The sequence below is a fragment of the Anomaloglossus baeobatrachus genome, chromosome 2, assembly GCF_048569485.1.
Source record: "Anomaloglossus baeobatrachus isolate aAnoBae1 chromosome 2, aAnoBae1.hap1, whole genome shotgun sequence".
NCBI lineage: Eukaryota > Metazoa > Chordata > Amphibia > Anura > Aromobatidae > Anomaloglossus > Anomaloglossus baeobatrachus.
In genome coordinates this window covers 89410216-89424015 of record NC_134354.1, presented here as the reverse complement: position 1 = coordinate 89424015, position 13800 = coordinate 89410216, and the positions used below count along the sequence as shown (strand labels likewise).

Below are 13800 nucleotides of genomic sequence, written 5' to 3'. Positions count from 1 at the left end.
GCCCATTATTCTGTATGGAGGGCTATGTAGGGCCCATTATTCTGTATGGAGGACTATGTGCGGCACATTATTTTGTATGGGGGGGCTATGTGAGGCCCATTATTCTGTATGGAGGGCTATGTGGCACACACTATTCTGTATGGAGAGGTATGGGAGATCATTATTCTGTATGGAGGGCTATTTGGGGCACATTATTCTGTATGGAGGGCTATGTGGGGCCCATTATTCTGTATGGAGGACTATATGGGGCTGATTATTCTGTATGGAGGACTATGTGGGGCCCATTCTTCTGTATGGAGGACTATGTGGGGCCCATTATTCTGCATGGAGGACTATGTGGGGCCCATTATTCTGTATGGAGGACTATGTGGGGTACATTATTCTGTTTAGAGGACTGTGTGGGGGTCATTAATCTGTTTGGAGGACTATGTGGAGTTCATTATTCTGTATGGAGGATTATGTGGATCCCATTATTCTGTTTGGAGGACTATGTGGAGCCCATTATTCTGTTTGGAGGACTATGTGGGGCCCATTATTCTGTATGGAGGACTATGTGGGGCCAATTATTCTGTATGGAGAATTATGTAGGAAGCATTATTCTGTATGGAGGGCTATGTAGGGTACATTATTCTCTAAGGAGGACTATTTGGGGCCCTTTAATCTGTATGGAGAACTATGTGGGGCCCATTATTCTGTATGGAGGCCTATTTGGGGCCCATTATTCTGTATCGAAGACTATGTGGGGCCTGCAACTAGGTTGGCCTGCGACTTTGTTCACGTTTTTCATTTTGGCTCTGTGTGTATTTGAGTTTGAGATCCCTGCTCCAGATGTATAAAAATCATACAGTATATCCTTTCTGGCATCACTCATAACACTGCACCTTGAAGTGACGTCAGCCCAGGATCAGTATTGAGCACTGAGAAAGTCACCTGATCCCAATCTTTACGACTTCTCGTTATGACAACTGGACTTTGGATCCTATATAAACTGTAGCGCTGTGCAGTAGAAATTATACAGGAAATGTATTTCTTTCTCTAATCCTTGTAAATTGGCTTCAAACACAATGATCAAAGAGAACCTGACAAATTAGGAGGAATATTCATCGGTATAATGAACCAAAGGAAGAATGATTAGGAAATCAGGGCCGGAACTGTACTTTCAATATTGTCTGATCTCCAGGAGTGAGGCTCTGTGATAAATATAATTCTACGGTAATTGTGGGAAATTCCCCAATTAGAACTCTTGAAGCAGCTACATACAGTGTCTCTTGCCCTGGAGGACCCAGAACATCTCTGCATTACACAGACACCCCATTTATTTCAATGAAATTGTGTAATTTTTATTTTTCCTGTGGTAGCACTACAGGAAAAATGATCATCTATGGTATAACCAGATCATCCATGGTATAAAAACTGTGACAAATCTGTTGCATAAGTAACATACTTTAGATAAAACAGCTGTGACGCCTGCCTGGAGCCACGGACTCAGGATCGGTGAAATAGGTGAACAGAGGCAACCGCCCACAAAGCAAGAACTGGGACCACGCAACCCTTTAACGTCTATACAGGGATTTGGAATTACGACAGGGCCCAGGTGATCGCTGCCTACGGAAGACTGCGGTCCTGAGAATAGCAGTAACCAGGCAGGGTCAAATCCAGAAGGTAGAACAGGGACAGCAATCATCAGGCGGCAGAGTGGTCTGATATCAAGCTAAGGGTCAAAACCGGAACTAGCAGCAAAGTACAGAATCGCAGGCAGAAGAGTGGTCAGGTAGTCAAGCTAAGGTCAATATATGGGAATACAAACAAACAGCAAGGAACCATAGTCCAGCAGGGAATTACAGGACTATATCTGGCACCTGCCAGCAGAAGGGAAAAAGCATAAGAGGGGTGTGGTGCCTTCACATTGGCCCCAGCTGAAAGGTAGCTACTCCAGCCAGAAGGCACACACCACCATAGCCAACCAGAGGTACTGCAGGTCCTAGTGAAACCCAGCCTAATAGATGAGCGGAGCCTGCATCCAGCAGAGCCACTGACTGCTCCCTCGTCCTCAGCGCCACCAACAGTGGTGATGCGGCGGCGTCTGGTGATTGAAGCAGAAGTCGACTCCGGTGGAGACGTGACAACAGCCTGCAGCATGCACTCAATTCTAAGTAGATTTTTCTGCCACATGTTAAGCTCACAAACAGTTTTTCAAAGAGTTTTTGGAGCAGAAACTGAGCATAAAATAAGAATAACCTCTCCAAATCCTCCTCCAAATATCAAAACTCCTCAAAAGCGTTCGGCTCCAAAAAGACTCATTGAGCTCATAACATAAGGAAATGTGCACAGAGAGTCTTTTTGAGGAGTTTTTGGAACAGAAACTGAGCGGTGACTCAAAGTTTTTGAGGCGTTTTGACATTTGGAGGAGGATTTGGAGAAACTCAGCTCAGTTTCTGCTCCTAAACCTCCTTAAAAATCTCTTGTGTGCATATAGCCTTAATCTGTAATGCTTTCAAACACTTCATAATTACCAAGTTCTGCTAGCTTATAGTATATAGTAGTTCTTTCTAGTTATATTTTAGGATTTTGTATTGGTTTATCTAGAAACTAACCCTCTGCTCTTGGCCTTGGATTCCAAGGGCTCTAAGAGAACATCTAGGTGTGTGGATCCTGGAAACATATAAGAGGCTGCATTGTGGAAAAGGCCGATCTCCAATTACTTTAAGTTCTTTGAATATTGCCAACTTCAGTCTTGTTTATTTGTAAGAGGGGCTCGTGTACAAGGCCGGATTATGACATCATTCTGATTCACTGGCTGCTCTCTTGTTTACTACACATATCACAATATGCCAAAAATGAGGCAACAGCAGAATACAGACAACAAGTTCTTGTATTATTACCTTCCAGTTCACTCCCTTTTATACCAATTACAGATAAGGAATAGACAAATAAATAAGAGTGCGTGCCAATGAACAGGGTTCACAGCTTTTCGGACGCAGAGTGTTTTTGCGGAGTCCATAAGACTGCATTGTGCAGTACAAGCACAGTGGATGATATTTAGAGAAATTTCCTGCCCACTGTGCTTCTTTTTTTCCGCAGCGTAAACTCAAATGCGGCGTGGCTTTCTGAGCCACAGAATGTCAATTTATGCTGTGGAGTCACAAGTGTTCTCAGGAGGGAGAACACAGTGAAAGTCTGCAGAACCCTGATTGTAGGCATAAACGCTGCATCTAGAAAGCAGTGTCATCCAGATCGTGTGCCTACCCTAAGGGCGGCTTTGCACGTTGCAACATCGCACATGCGATGTCAGTGGGGTCAAATCGAAAGTGACGCACTTCCGGCGTCACTTTCGAGATCGTAGTGTGTAAATGCTAGATGATACGATTAACGAGCGCAAAAGCGTCGTTATCGTATCATCGTTGCAGGCTCCGACTTTTTCATAATTATGCTGTAGCGACAGGTACGATGCTGTTCCTCGCTCCTGTGGCAGCACACATCGCTGTGTATAACGCCGCAGGAGCGAGGAACATCTTCTTACCTGCCGCAGGCGGCTATGCGGAAGGAAGGAGGTGGGCAGGATGTTTACATCCTGCTCATCTCCGCCCCTCCGCCGCTATTGGCCGCCTGCCGTGTGACGTCGCTATGACGCCGCACGACCCGCCCCCTTAGGAAGGAGGCGGGTCGCCGGCCAGAGCGACGGTCGCAGGGCAGGTGAGTGCATGTGAAGCTAGCGTAGCGATAATTCTTCGCTACGCCAGCTATCACAAGATATCGTACCTGCGACGGGGGAGGGGACTATCGCGTGTGACATCGCAGCATCGGCTTGCGATGTCGCAACGTGCAAAGCCCGCCTAAGGCCTCTTTCACACATCAGTTTTTTGCCATCAGTCACAATTCATCGAATCCGTCGGATCCGTTTTTTTCTCATCGACTTGTATTAGCGACGGAATGTGATGAATGGCCTCACGTTTCATCCGTCGGTCGATGGATCCGTCGAAAAATGTTCGTCGGACAGAGACAACAGCCGCAGTAATGTTTTTTGTGCACGTCAAAAAAGCGGATAGCGAAGGATCCGTCGCCGTCCGTCGTTTGGTAGAATAAAGCCTATGGGCGCAGGATCCATCGTAATCCGTCAAATGACGGAATCCGGAGACGGATTCCATTTTTTTTTAACTGAGCATGCTCCAATTATTATTTGGCCCCCGGCTAGTCGGATCAGTCGAAAAACGAATCCGTCGCATCAGTTTAGCCACTATCTGTGACGGATCCGTCAATCCGTCGAGAAAACGGATTGTGACTGATGGCAAAAAACTGATGCGTGAAAGGGGACTAAGAATACTAAAGGGGAGAAACATGTTTTCTCTATTTAGGCTTAAAACGGATCTGTCACCAGACTTTACAATACAAACTGCAAATTATCCAGCAGCACGGGTGTCACACAGCCCACATACAGACCACACGGATGCAGTGTGAATGCGGTACCGTGTGACACACGCCGGAGAAAACTCATGTGTCAGAGAAAAAAATAACAAATCTTTACTCACCTTCTCCAGCCCTGCTGTCTCTGCCGCTGCTGTCACTTGCTGCCGACCGCCGCTCATTATGCTCATTTAATATTCACCTCACTGTGGCCGGAAGCAGCAGCAGCGGGGAGTCAGCAGGACCGGAGACCGAAGATCAGCACCACGGACAGCGAAGCCAGGGACAGGTGAGCAGAAAGTTCCCGTTCTCCGTGTGTTATGACGGATAATACACGGGGAACACACGTGTGCCATAAACACGGCACACGGAGGGGAAAATGCACCTCTGACACGTCCGTGAAACACGGGCTGTGTGCGCACATGGCATACATTTATGCTGCACATAGCACTGCAGTGTAAATGCATGTGTCCTGCGTCCCGTGCACAATCTATGTAGATTGTGCATGATACGTGTGTACGATGCTTTTATGAACGCAGCGATTTGGGTGCAAAAATTTTGAACCAAATCTGTGAGTTCATAAAATGAGTATGTCAATTAATTTCTGCGTTCTGGATGCAGTCCCACTCTGTCTATGGTGGGGGCAGCAGCCATAGCGCATGAAATCAGCTTTTGTCTACAAAAAAACTGCATCCATTACGCAGTGTTTCTGCAGCGATTTGAAGCGCACATGTGCTGTCAAATCGCTGCAGAAGAATCAGCAGTTACGTGCGCATGAGACCTTATTCTTCCTGGAAATGCATGATACTGTTCAATCAGTGCAGACAGCATCAGACTATAAGGTCATACCCAAGACAAAATATATACTTTAGTTATTCATTTATTCCTCCAGGATCGAAACTGCGCACTGCAGAGGTATAAGAAAAGGTAGAGAGTAGTTATTTTTGTGTTTCCAATTTAGGGATTTAATAAAATAGACCCAAGTTGTATCATTAATAAAAAAATGGCCGCCACAAGAAATGGCTACTGCATTAACTTTTAATTTACTTATATATGGCAAGTTTAACTATTTGGGTAGAAATTTTTTTAGTAGGGCCCAGAGTCATTGAGAACGGTATTTTGTATTTTAGTCTAAAGGCTACTTTACACACTGCGATATCGGTCCCGATATCACTAGTGTGGGTACCCGCCCCCATCTGTTGCGCGACACGGGCATATCGCTGCTCGTGCCGCACAACATCGCCCAGAGCCGTCACACCTACTTACCTGTCCGGCGACGTCGCTGTGACCGGCGAACCGCCTCCTTTCTAAGGGGCGGTCCGTGCGGCGTCACAGCGACGTCACTGAAACATCACTGAACCGCCGCCCAATAGCAGCGGAGGGGCGGAGATGAGCGGGACGTAACATCCCGCCCACCTCCTTCCTTCCGCATAGCAGCCGGGAGGCAGGTAAGGGGAGCTTCCTCGTTCCTGCGGCGTCACACGGAGCGATGTGTGCTGCCGAAGGAACGAGGAACAACTTCGTTACTGCTGCAGTAACGATTTTTGAGAATGGACCCCCATGTCGCCGATTAGCGATTTTGCACGTTTTTGCAACGATGCAAAATCGCTTATCGGTGTCACACGCAACGGCATCGCTAATGCGGCCGGATGTGCGTCACAAATTCCGTGACCCCAACGACTCCGCATTAGCGATGTCGCAGCGTGTAAAGCCCGCTTTAATGAAGAGTGTACTGGAATAAGATGTGACAAAGTCATAAAAAGGCAAGTGTCTCTTAATCAATTTGGGACATTTTTCAGTTGTATCACCGCAAGACGTGTACACACACCAGGGACTAAAATACACTTCGATCTTAATTTAGGAAACTTTTTGGTGTAAATTATATTAAATATGTCAGCCACGCACTGCCATGCCCACTCACAGCTAAGCTCCCCGTTCACTTTTCCAAAACTTAGAAGAGCTGGCCAGGGCTAGGAGTTGCACAAAAAAATGCGGCATTTCTTGCAGTTGTATGCCTTAATTCAAGTGAAAACTGCATGATAAATTGGGGCTAAAGGCTGCTTTACATGTTACAATTAATCGTGCGATCGCATTTGCGATCACACCCGCCCCCATCGTTTGTGCGGCACGGACAATTTCTTGCCCGTGTCGCACAATGCTGTAACCCCCCGTCACACGTACTTACCTTCCAAACAACCTCGCTGTGGGCAGCGAACATCCACTTCCTGAAGGGGAAGGGACGTTCGGCGTCACAGCAACATCACACAGCGACCGGCCAATAGAAGCGGAGGGGCGGAGATGAGCGGGACGTAAATATCCCGCCCACCTCCTTCCTTCAGCATTGCCGGCGGAACGCAGGTAAGCTGCAGTTCATCATTCCCGGGGTGTCACACGGAGCGATGTGTGCTGCCCCGGGTACGATGAACAACAGGACGTGCGATTTTTAGAAAATGAGCGACGTGTCAACGGTGAATGAGAAGGTGAGTATTTCTGCTCGTTCACAGCTGTCACACGTTACGATATCACTATCGATGCCGGGTGTGCGTCACTTACGACGTGACCCCGCCGACATCTCGTTACATATATCGTAGCGTGTAAAGCCCGCTTTAGGCTATGTGCGCATGTTGTGTAGTGTCCATGCTGAAAAATCTGCAGCGATTTGGCAGTGCATGTGCACTTCAAATCACTGCAGAAACACTGCGTAATGGATGCAGTGTGTCTGCAGAATAGATTCCGATTTCATGCGCTCTGGATGCAGCCTCTCCCATAGACAGAGTGGGAGCAGCATCCAAAGCGCATAAAATAAGTGACATGTTGCTTTTTTGAGCACAACGATTTGGATCAAAATTTCAGCATGGAAATCACTGAGCTCTCAAACGCACCGTGAGGATGGAATATGCACAATCTTCATAGGACACATGCGTTTACATTGCAGTGCAATATGCAGCGTAAATGTATGAAATTACGCACGTGCGCACACAGCCTTAAAGGGGAAGTATCCTAAGGATACATCATTCCTGTTTGATCGATGAGGGTCTGACACCTAGCACTCCGATGGCCAGCTGACCCTATTCTGCTGGTCGGACCTATTCAGTTGCATAGCTGCACATCACAGCTCCATCGAAGGAATAGTGGCCGCGGCCAGATACTCCATATTCAACCCTTATTAATTCTAATAAGGGATAGACATGCAATACTCAGCCGTGACGACTAGGCCATTGACGGAGCTGTGATGTGCAGCTCTGTAACTGTGTAGTTCTGGCCCACAGCGGCATTGGGAACAGCGGACCGGTGGAGGTGTGGAGTTTAGCATCCCCACCAATCAGACATTGATAACCAATCCTGAGGATGGATCATCAATGTTAAAGCACCATTGTAGCATGTGTTTTTTTTTTTTTTTAATTTCCCCACTGGAGTGGTGCTTTAAAGCTAAGCCCCCATGTATACTCACCTTCTAGTGGCTTCATCTTCTATCACAGCCAGTTAGAAGTTGAAGGTATAAGATGGCGCCGCAGGACCAGAGCAGGGTCGGTAAAAGGTGAAGATACCGGAAGGTGAGTATATGTCAGGGGCAGGGAGCTTAGATTTAAAATGTAACTACAGCACTGAAAAGAACAAACGCTAGACTGGTGCTTTACAATCCCGGACAACCCCTTTACATGAATGTGCCACTCTCTATTATGGTCTATGAAACTTGTAGACAAAACTGTATCCGCCTTTTGTAAACTAAAATATTCTGCACATGAAGCCACATAGATCAATATTCTTCAGAGAAACAATGTGATATATAAAGGTCACTAGATATACAACAAACAATTATTACATTGTATTTCATGGGTGACACATGGAAATGTAAACTTCCTTGTAAATTTTCTAACTGTAAAGTGAGTATATCATACGCATATATTTACATGCTGGGTTACTACAACAAAACATGGTTTGTTTGTTTGTTTTAGTATTATTCTATGTATGTATTATTATATTTTGTATTATTTTTAGCACTTTCTATTACTTTCCACATTTGCATTCACATTTTTTCCTTCTCGTGAAATGCTGAGGTCTGATACTCACTTCTATCAGTGCAGCTCCGCTTTTTGGGAGGTTGTATAATCCGACAGCGCAGCAGAACTCAACGTGTGTGCGCCTCTATGAGTGCGCCGTCCATTGTTGGAACATTTTTTTTTTCACAATTGGTACACTTCCATTTGGGTGCTGCCTCCCCTCCTTGTTGCACCAATCACCAGGATTTTCCTATGTAACCTAAAGCCAGTGCTAAACTGGCACTATCGGGCTGATTCTATACATACCTTTAGATGTCAGGATGTATAGGTTTTGAAACACAAGCAAGTAAAGTTTGTAAAATGAGCAGCTTTTTGAATGACAGAACCTGCCTGGCAGTCATCTGATAGCTGGGGTGGGTATTCATAGTGATTCCCGCCTCCTGCCTGTTGTTCCTCCCCCATTCTGTTATTTATGCTAATTCTATTATAAAATCGTTTTACTAAGTGACTAGAAGGACCTGTGCTGATGTCATACCCATGTGACCAGAATGGGCATGGCCTCAGCCAACATAGCTGATACCAGGAAGCAACATTATTTTTCTGTTGGCTGAGGCCCCACCCCTTCTGGTCACATGGGTATGACATCAGCACAGGTCCTTCTAGTCACTTAGTAAAATAATTCTGTAATAGAATTAGCATAAATAACAGGGGGAGGACAGACAGGCAGGGGGGCGGGAATCACTAAGAATACCCACGCCAGCTATCAGCTGATCGGCAGCTGCTGCCATTCAAAAAGCTGCTCATTTTACAAACTTTACTTGCTTGTGCTTCAAAACCTATACATCCGAGTTAACAACTAAAGGTATGTATAGAATCAGCCTGATAGTGCCAGTATAGCACTGGCTCTAGGTTAGATAAGAAAATCCTGGTGATTGGTGCACTTTAATTTCCAACTATGAAATGAAGCAACAAGGTGCATTACTTTCTCTGTTTTGGTTACCCAATACTAATGGGAACCTGTCACCAGGTTTTCACAATATAAACTAAAGCCACCATGCTCAACTGCTCTATATACGAAATCCATTGACTTGTATCTAACTTACAGCGTTGCATGCATATGCAAAAAATACATTTTATTCTTCTGGTATGAGATGCAGTTCAGTCCGATGGCATCTTTTTTCTTTTCTCGGCACCTCATCAATCCTTGCAGCTGCCACCATCTTGGCTAGATTGATCTTGATGACTCATCCTATGTCATATACAGGATGAGCAGACGCTCTGTCCTACTGAAGGCAGACCAAAGTTCTATCATGCGCCTATTAACCCGGAAGCGAAGTCAGTGCTGGCGCATGCACAGTACAGGACTAAGTTCTGCCCAAAATAAAGCACCTGCACAGATCAGTGCCTCAGCTATGCAAGTACAAGATTCACGGCGATCTTTGGATAACGTTGGACACGTCATCTGCATCAATCAAGTCAGGAGGACGACACCTGCAAGGATTGAGGCGGCAGCAAGAAAAGAAAAAAGAAACCCAATGGACCGGACAGCACCATATGCTAAAAGGATATTAGGAGGTTTTTTTGGCATTTACAGAAGTTCTAGTCTTGGATAACGGTCAAGGAACAGTCGTAATAGAGCAGATAAAGGTGGTGGCTTTAGTTTACATTGGGAATATTTTGGTTCTGGTGATGCCATAGCCAATGCTGTGAATCTGGTAGCCGCTCCCTAGTAGGAGGTTTGATTTGTATACACTTGGAAATGGCTCCTGCTCAGGTCAATATGGTAAGATCAGTGATCTAACGGCAAAGGATTGGTGGACAGTAACCAAGTTCCATACATAGTTTATAAAAGGTAGGAGATATATATCTTATTATTGAGCAGATACAAGTAAAATATATCTTTGTACCGTGTTAGCCAGTAGAGATAAAAAAATTGTTTAAAAGAACAGAGAGTCCTCAGTGGTTGATACCTTTTAATGGCTAACTGAAAAGATGGTAATTGAGCAGATGACATTTCATATGTGTCCCTTGCCTTTTGCACAATATTACAGAGGGATAGCTGTCTACGCTACACATATGGCGCATGATAAGATGAAAAAGGGCCATAAGTACACAGCAAACACTACCCCAATCTCTCCAAAAATAACTTCAACTTCTCCAGATATAAATCTCAGATAGCCACTCTACATTATCACACAATGAAACTTATACACCTTCTTCATTATGAACTTGAACTCAATTTTTATTTTTATGATACGTTTTGGAAATGAGTTTTATTTTCTAATGGGTTTTATTCTTCCTAAAATGTCTTCAGGTTTAGGAATGAGTGGAGCCAGTTCGGCCGGACTTTAGTTAAAAGTTCGGTTCGGGACCTGTACTTGACCTAAACTTTACCCCGGACCCCGAACCCCGAACCCCATACAAGTAAATGGGGACCGGAACGTTTCTGTAAAATGGCTGTAAAATGGTTGTAGTAATGGCTAGGGGACTGTAAAAGGAAGCAAAATGGAGGTAAAAGGAGGACAATTGCAATTAAATGTGGATAGGGAATAAATAAAAAAAAGATGACGTGGGGTTCCCAATATTTTTGATAACCAGTCAACTTACTGCAGACAGCTGGGGCTGGTGTTATCAGGCTGGGAAGGTTGATAGCTATTTGGCCTTTCCCAGCCTAAAAATATCAGCCAGCAGCCACCCCAGAAGCGTTACATCCATTAGATGCCCCAATTCTGGTGCTTTGCCCGTCTCTTTCCAATTGCCCTGGTGCAGTGGCAATCAGCTTAATACTTTGGGGTTGATGTTAGCTGTGAATTGAAAACTGGCATCAAGCCCAGGGGTTAGTAATGGATATGGTCTATCAGAGAACCCCATTACTAACGCCTCAAGTGTACATTTAAAAATCAAAACAAAACACACACAGGAAAAAAAATAGTTTATTTGAATAAAGACTCACCCATACTCCCTTGTTTACAAATTTATAAATTAAAAAAAAAATCCTTGAAGTTCCAACGTAATCCAATGGTGTAATGTCCCGCAACGTACATCGATTCCTATGGAGCTTTGGTCTTAGAACAAGGCTCCATGGGTCACTTATGATCAGCAGACCGAAGCTCCATTTGAATTGATAGGCATAGTGGGACATTACCCCCATTGGATTACATCAGAACCTCGAGGATTTTTTTTTAAGTTAATAAATTGGTGAACGATGGGTGGGAGTCTTTATTTGAATAAACTTTTTTTTTCCTGTGTGTGTGTTTTTTAACTCTACACTTGTCGGTTTAGTAATGGGGGTGTCTGATAGACTACTCTCCATTACAAACTCCTGGGCTTGATGCTAGTTGTCAATTCACAGCTCTGGAATCAACCCCAAAAGTATTACCCTGATCCCCATCACACCATAGTAATTGAGAAAAGGTGGTCAAAGTGCCAGAATTCTTGCATCTAATGGATGCGCTATTTTCGGTAATGATGGGGAGTAGTTTTAGGCTGAGAAGAGCCAAATAACCATGGGACTTCCCAGCCTGATACCATCAGCCCCAAGCTGTCTGCTTTATCTTGGCTGGTTATCATAAAATTGGACTCACACACATTTTTAGATTACAAGCTAAGGTAACGCTGACAGCTGAGGGTTGCAAAAATAATCAGGAGCCTATATCATTGTTTATAATAATTTATTTTGGTCACAGCCACGTACAGGCATCTTCCTTATGTTGAAAAGCTTGTTGATTCACTGCGCTGCAGCCTTTCAACAAACGTTGTTAGCATGTGAACAACACTCTAAAGGGTGCTTTACACCAGACAATCTATCGTGCGATAGATCGTCGGGGTCACGGTTTTTGTGACGCACATCCGGCATCGCTGGCGATGCCGGCCTGTGTGACACCTCCTAGCGACGCAGTATCGCTCACAAATCGTGAGTCGGGTACTGCTCGCTAGGTTCCATAATATCGTTTGATTTAGTTGACCATCGTTTCCGTGGTAGCACACGCCGCTCCGTGTGACACCACGGGAACGATGAGCAGCTCACCTGCCTCCCGCGGCCGCCGCCGGCTCTATGTGGAAGGAAGGAGGTGGGCGGGATGTTTACGTCCCGCTCATCTCCGCCCCTCCGCTTCTATTGGCCGGCGGCCGTGTGACGTCGCTGTGACGCCGAACGTCCCTCCCACTCCAGGAAGTGGACGTTCGCCGCCCACAGTGAGGTCGCACGAGAGGTAAGTATGTGTGACGGGGGTAACTAACTTTGTGCGACACGGGCAGCGATTTGCCCGTGACGCAAAAAGGCCGGGGGCGGGTACGATCGATTGTGAAATCGCACAATCGGTCGTACCGTGTAAAGCAGCCTTAAGTCTGAACTCAGTTTTTTTTAAAAGTTTGTGTTCAAGTTGGAGCCCCGGACACCCAGTGTCCGATATGAACCCAAAACTTTGCAGTTGGGTTCGCTCATCCCTAATAATGTTCCGGCTGCTGTCTGCTTTTTAGGATTTACAATAAAACATCTGCACAATTTTTTCTCTAGTCAAGAAAACAGCAGATGAAACAAATGCTTCCGTTTTTGGGGTTCTTTCAGTATCCATAAAGTCAAAGCAAACAGACCATAACAGATGGTTATCCATAATTAGAGATGAGTGAACCCGAAGTTCGGTGTTCGATGTTCGAGCAAACACAGACTTTACCAAAAAACAGAGTTTGGATGCTTTACGTATGTAAACCCCTAATGCAAGCATTGGTGTGCTCGGGTACACTCGGTGCACAGCCCAGAGCGAACCGCATACAGAGTTTGAATGGCTCACACTGGGGGTAACAACAGCGTGATCAGATGTAATATGCACCAAACAAAAAGAATGTAAAAACCCCATCCACCCACCCCCGGAAGTGATCTGTTTATGGCTGGCTCTAAGGGGTACTTTGCACGCTGCGACATCGCTACTGCGATCTCGTCGGGGTCAAATCGAAAGTGACGCACATCCGGCACCAGTAACGACATCGCAACGTGTAAAGCCTAGATTCGCCGATAAATGATCGCAAAAGTGTCGTAAATCGGTGATCTGTGTAGTGTCGGTCATTTCCATAATGTCGCACCAATAGGAGATACGATGTTGTTCCTCGTTCCTGCGGCAGCACACATCGCTGTGTGTGAAGCCGCAGGAGCGAGGAACATCTCCTTACCTACCTCCACCGGCTATGCGGAAGGAAGGAGGTGGGCAGGATGTTTACATCCCGCTCAAATCCGCCCCTCCGCTTCTATTGGCCGCCAGCCGTGTGACGTCGCTGTGACGCCGCATGACCCGCCCCCTTAGTAAGGAGGCCGGTCGCGGGCCAGAGCAACGTCGAAAGGCAGGTAAGTGCGTGTGAAGCTGCCGTAGCGATAATGTTCACTACAGTAGCTATCACAAGATAG

At 45.7% G+C, this 13800-nt stretch overlaps 1 protein-coding gene across 1 annotated transcript in view; it reads right to left on the bottom strand.

Annotated features, from left to right (window-relative positions):
* Positions 1-13800, bottom strand: part of TMEM45A (transmembrane protein 45A) — a 45864-nt gene that overhangs the window by 30563 nt on the left and 1501 nt on the right. The window lies entirely within an intron of this gene.